Source organism: Ixodes scapularis, unplaced genomic scaffold (genome assembly GCF_016920785.2).
Source record: "Ixodes scapularis isolate PalLabHiFi unplaced genomic scaffold, ASM1692078v2 PGA_scaffold8__174_contigs__length_109621045, whole genome shotgun sequence".
NCBI classification, from domain to species: domain Eukaryota; kingdom Metazoa; phylum Arthropoda; class Arachnida; order Ixodida; family Ixodidae; genus Ixodes; species Ixodes scapularis.
This window is the reverse complement of record NW_024609883.1, coordinates 40994190-41000561: the sequence shown is the minus strand read 5'-3', so window position 1 is coordinate 41000561 and position 6372 is coordinate 40994190. Positions and strand designations below refer to the sequence as shown.

Below are 6372 nucleotides of genomic sequence, written 5' to 3'. Positions count from 1 at the left end.
GATTGATAACTTCACAGGCAAATGTGTGGCATCAATCCTGCAAAAATCAGCAAGAGGGACAGCTGCCAACAGGGTCAGGTGCATCAAGAATTTTGCGCCTTCAGAATGACGTGAAATAAAAAAATTCAGCAGGGTATGCAAACTTTTATTTTTGTGATTATCAAACCAACTTTTCACTTCAAATATAGTGGAACCTCTTTAACTTTACCTCTCTGGAACCACAAGAGGTCTTATCAGGTACATTATATCGGAAAAGCAAAGAACTGATCAGAATGAAGTGAGAACACTTTCTTGCATCTACTTAAAATGTTTACTTGGAAACCAGGCATGATTACGCAACGGCTGCCTCAACGTGGCTTGACGCATTATATAGTTTACATCACCGAAAGTCATACTGTTCTCATGGGGACAAACGTTCAGCGAAGCCGCGTGCGACTGGGACACCTCCGAATGCAGGAGCTCAAGCGGCTTGCATTTCTTTCATCTTAAGCCCTCTCAACAAAAACTTCTGAGCTTTATTTGCGATACCCTTTGCAGTTCTGCTGTTTCGCCCTGTAATCTTATTTTTAGGTATATTGCGCTGTCACCATTCACACCCATGTTCTAGAGAAGCTCTGTGTCAATTTCACTCCTTGGGTGAGCAGAAACTTGCAGAGGAAAAGCATTCAGTTCTAACAAGTTGTATTGCTCGTCCATTCCAGCCACAAAAAGGGTGTCCATACTCGTAGACTGAAGTAGCACTTTAGAGTTTATTTAGACTTCGGGGCAGTAAGAGATTTCAAGTTAAAACATGCTTTCAGTGATGCGTCTCGGGTAAGCACCTGCTTTCTTTCTTTTTTTTTTTTTCATTATTTTTTTTTTTTTTTTTAATTTTTAAAGAGAGTCCCACTGACTGAATTGATCACTAGCGTGGGAAACTGCCCGTAGCAGCCTTGAACTGTAAACCTTGCACATGGGAAAGATTGCTAATTTTGTTTTCCATATTTTTGCTTCCTATGTAGTGGAACCTCTTTGATTCAAACTCTCTTGGATCACAGAAAGTCCTAATAGGTAAATTAAATCTGAAAAGCAAAGAACTGATAAAAATGAAGTGTGAACACTTCCTTGCATTCCCTTAAAATTTTTACTTGGAAACCAGGCATGATTACGCAAAGTCTGCCTCAATGTGGCTCGACAGATTGGAGAGTTTTATTAGATCGTTCCTATAACGATACCCTATAACGATACGATAACCATACGATACCGATACACAGAACAGGAATGCGCATTTAGAAAACCATTTTGAAGACGATACATCCGATACGGTCGCTTGAGACGCTGGGGCGCTCCCTAGTGGCAACGATTTGCACTTTCCAGAATTAAAAAATAAGGAATTAAAAAAAGACGTTTCACTGAAGGAAAAATAACAGTTCTTACATGTAATACAATTAAAAAACATCTACTAAGTTTATAAGCTGCAGAAATTACAGAAATGCAGCAGCAAGCTACATCTAGCCAAGTAGAGACAAGCCAATCTAGTCCCAGGTGACTTGTCGGCTTGTCACGGGAAGCCATAGCAGCCACAGGAAGCACGGACGGCACGGGCGTGAACGAGTTGAGCGAGTGACCAACTTGAGCCATGGCGACGTGCCTTTTCGAAGATCCCTTGACCTTAGCTGTTTTCAGGTGGGACGAAATCGATTAACTCTCCTTTCTGGATATGGAGTACCCCGTTCCGCGGAGGTTTAGGTCCGGGCGAGGCTACTTGGATGTGCTCAGCATAGATAGTGAAGCTTTCCGCCAGCACTTTAGTTTTGAGCAGATGGACTTAACGGAGCTGTGTAGCGCGCTGCGAGTCCCTGATACAATAAGAACGGCCCAGAACGTCGCAATCCCCGGCCATGAAGCTCCGTATATTCTTCTGAGGAGACTCTCCTACCCCAACCGCCTCTGCGACCTGGAAGGCATGTTTGGCCGCCACTCTTCGACACTTTCGAGTGCGGCGACCGTGGTGCTAAACCATTTGACGTCTACGTTCGGGCAGCTGACCGCGGATCTGTCAGCTCACACGTGGTTGAACCGTGCAAGCTTGGACGAGTTCTCCGAAGTAAGCATAATGTAATGTTAAATTAAAAACACACAAAAAATTAAAAAAAATTGCAAGTACGTTGTTGTTTTTGCAGGCGGTCCGCGCGAAGGAGGTACCTCTTCAGAATTGCTGGAATTTCGTTGATGGAACGGCCCGCCCAATCTGCAGACCCACGGAGGACCAGCGGCTTTATATCTCGGGCCACAAGCGTGTGCACGCCATCAAGTATCAGTGTATCATGTATGCCAACGGCATCATCGTGGAGATGAATACCGACACGACGCCGGTAAGTCAATAGCGAAAACTCGAAAATCGGAATCTACAGGTTCTTGGAAGAAGTGCTTGCTCATAAATAGAGAAACAGCCTCTATCACAGCCAAACTAAATTGAAACGCCACAGGCATGACTGGTGGTACTATCAAGGCAGCCTGTCGCATTGTTCTGCTAACTGTGATGGGCGCCGTGGCCAACACAGAGTTCCTTTTGCACTGGCGGCTCACCCCTGCATTTCCGTGTCATCTGCTATTGAGCAGATGGTTGCGACATCCCTTCCTTTCGCAAAACCCCAAAACCCACGCACGATGCAGAATAAATCTGTTGCAGACCTTCTCGAAAGACTTCGTGCTTATGATACGCACAATAATTGGTAAACGATTTAGTGGCCGAGACACATAGATAGCACCTACAGGAATGAGGTTCGACCCCAGGATACACTATACATAAAGGGCGTTCTCGTGTTCCAAGGGACAGGAACCGCCAGCTTGCCGGAGCTGCATCGGTGAATAGACCTTCTTCAAAGCACGATGTCGCTGTCCGCAGCAGCGGGGAGGTGACAGCAAAGACAGGCGAGCAACTGTGCCTATACCTCTTGCCCTCTTCAGTGTCACGGGGGGCAGGCAAAGACTGTGTGGCCTAACCTTCGAGATTTTTGCAAAAAGCCCATTCTTTCCAATTGGAGTGGGAGCTTCAAGGTGACCCGACCATCGAGGCATCCATCTGAATAGAACTGCTGTTCAGTTCTGTTCAAAGAACACAGAAGTGCAGGGTGGCACAACAAGCGCAGAAAGGGGTACGTCTTGGCCTTATCGTCCATCACAGTTTGCAGAACAGTGCGGCAGGCGGCTTCGAAAGTACTGCATGCCACACATCCTCGCTTTTCAGCTCATCTTGTCCATGATAGTACAGAAGAATGCCCTATATGTTTACAAACAAACCGAAGCGCCCCTAGCGGACACCACCGGTGCAGCGCATGCCCGATCTAGTGTGGGCAAGAAGCTCGCCGTCGCCCATAAACAAACCATTTAAATGCGATGTTGTCGGCGTCTGTGTGAGACCCCCTGCCCTTTTTCGCGTTGATTCTACGTCGTCCTGGCAATGTCTGACTACTTGAGCAACGTCAGCGAAATTAACGGGACTCGTTTCACCGCAAACCTTCGCGTGAATAACCTGAGATGCGGCGATTCATTCCGCGTGTACGCCGCAGAATGTACGCTAAAGCTTGACTCGAATGAGGAGATTTCGCTCACAATTTTCAGTCGCGACGTCGCTCGGGCTGCAAAAGCGTGAACTGTAGCTGAGATGGTCGACGTCAATACTGAAAATCGCAGGCAGAATCGGATTAAGTGGATCAGGCACACAACGTCGGTGATGGCCACTGGTAACAATGATCAACATCTTCTTTTATCTACTGTTTACATCGAGACTGCTTCTCACCCTTCAAACATAAGTCTTTTGAGACCTGCACTTACATCTTATCACCGGGCGAACATTTGGCCTACGGGCCAGTGTCGTCTAAAGAGCAGACGACAAGCAGAAACGTTTGAAAGAGCGGACGACAGTTCGAACGATCAGGCGGCCGTTTGAACTCGAAGACGCACTGAACGTAGTCCGCTGCTGGTCCGTACAACTTGACGGTTTCCCGGCGTTCATGTTCGAACAAAACAAATAAATGTGTTGACCACAAATATCCATGATTTCAACCCAAAGTGCTTCCCGCCCGAGCAATCGTGGTCCGACGGCGTCTAGTTTTCCCTTTTCACGCCACATATCCACGTTCTCGGACGAATCGAGCATGTGAAAACTGATCTTCAAACATTTCTCGACTCTTTTGGTACAGTACAGTCGAGGCTTTTGACGAGAAGGCAGGTTTTTGTCTAGTTCCTTTCAAAAAAACGCAGGAATTCACGTCTCACATGGGGCCTTCCGCCCACAACCTCAGACCGGAAGTGCGCCCGACGCGCCACCACCACGCCGTGACGTAACAGAGATGAGTTCGTGTATATTTTTAAATATTATTTCATGCTTAAATGCTGAAAGTAAAGCTGGTGCTGTTTGGACAGGGAGTACGAAGGGAGGCAAACACTTGTCCTATTGCTTTTTTGTTAAAGGGCGTTGTTGTAGAGGCTTGGGACTGCGGAATAAAAAAAGACATAGCTGTGAATGGATCAGGAATGGCAGTCCTTTACCCCTATCGTAACAGGCCAGTTATGACTACTACAGTAAACCTATTGCCACTGAATGCAGCACTTACCCTTGCGTGGTTACTTGTTTCATTAGGTTGCTTGCTAGAGTTGTGGATAGTTTTCCAGCGTGTTCGATCATGCAGACGAGCGCCTGCATGCGAGCTGGCAGCTCACAAGATCATTGTGCATTCGAGTAAACCAATGTTTCGGAAACCATCAACTCACTTATTGACCACATGGTGGCAGCAGTCACGATCGCTAAGGCAGTGCAACACACTGACCGAAGGGCAGCAAGCTGAAACGATGTCAAACTGGAAACCTGAGACTGTGCCTTACTGCCGAGGTGGGAATGATTTGTCCGCAGTGGTAAAATTTGAGGGCTTTATGTGCCAAAAACGACGGGTGACTGGCACGTACCAGCGGAGGATTAATTTATACCACCTGGGAATCTTGATGTGCAACAAAAAGCTTCGTTACTACGGCACCTTCTCTGCAATAAGCCTCCATCAGATTGCTGGCACCTCGGCGGGGTTCGAACCCGCCACCTGGGGGTCCGTAGGCCGACGCTTTGCCTCGACCGAGATGGCTGATGCGTCCAGAACTGTGATGTAAATCCTTTCTCATTTCAACTGCCAACAAATTTGGTGTTTTAAAACTGGAAAATTGAACACGGCGATTGTCACTATATGCTACTCAGTGTTTTATTGTTGTGTCTCGTCTGACTCCTTTTTCAGGTATCCTGCAGCTGAGCGGCCTTTATGAAAGGCTTCAGGACCTCGTGCAGGGCAGCGTATACACGATCTATGGTGACCCTGCCTATCTTTTGCAGCCTTTGATACAGAAACCATTAATGTGTGCTAGCTTGACCGCCGCAAAGCAGAACTTTAACAATAAAAAAAAATGAGCAGCGTGAGGCAAGCAGTAGAATGGGGCTTTGGAAAAGCGTCAACTCTTTTTGCTTTGGTAGATTAAAAAAAATCAAAAGCACACGCTGCAGCGCGTGAGCGACATGTATCAAGCTGCAACACTTCTAACTGCCACATGTGCCTGTATGGCAGCCAAACCTCCATATACTTCCAGCTGTCTCCGCCGACGCTGGATAAATATCTCACCTCGCCATTGACTCCGTATAATGCTCATTCTTTTTGTGCAATCTTTTGTTGTCCGATTGTCTGTTGCATGTTGCAACTCGAGAAGGTAAGGCGACGGAAAGGGAGGCCAGGGAGGAGGAAGTAGACGGAACCCTGGAGAGGAGGGGGAAAACCTCCTCCTCCTCCTCCTTCAGCATTTCATCTGCTTCCTCCTCCTTGGCCTACGTTTCCCTTGCCCTACCTTCCTGAGTTGCAACAGACTATAGCATCTTTTATGGCTATTTATTCCACAGGATGACTTTTGTGCAATTGTCTGGATGTTTATCTGCTGCACATCTTTTATCTGCTTTTTGTGTTCTTTTTAACGCAGCAACCATGTTCCCATATTGTTTTTAGTTTTGTGAGCGATACAAGTTGATATATTCAGTATATGCTATTTCTGTTATTTGCCAAGTGTATTCAGCTAGACATACATTTTATCAGTGTAGTGTTTTTCAAGTGTCCTAATTTAGCCAAAGATGTAGAATATATTTTCTAGAAAGAGTGATATTGGGGCAGCACTGGTTCATGCAGCAAGTGATAGGCTAGGTGGCGCAAGCTACTGCCCGTTACAAAGGGTATAGCCATTAACATACATACATACATTGATAAATTGCTGTTGCAGTGTGTCTGCTTGTCTGGGGTTTTAATGCGTAGCATGCAGTAGTGATACACGACCACACACCAATACTATGCTGCTCATGCAGATTGA

The 6372-nt window shown here is 46.4% G+C and overlaps 1 pseudogene; it reads left to right on the top strand.

The window, feature by feature from the left end:
- The first annotated feature begins 1618 nt into the window (after positions 1-1618).
- Positions 1619-2101, top strand: LOC120848273 (annotated as a pseudogene).
- The last annotated feature ends 4271 nt before the right edge of the window (positions 2102-6372 follow it).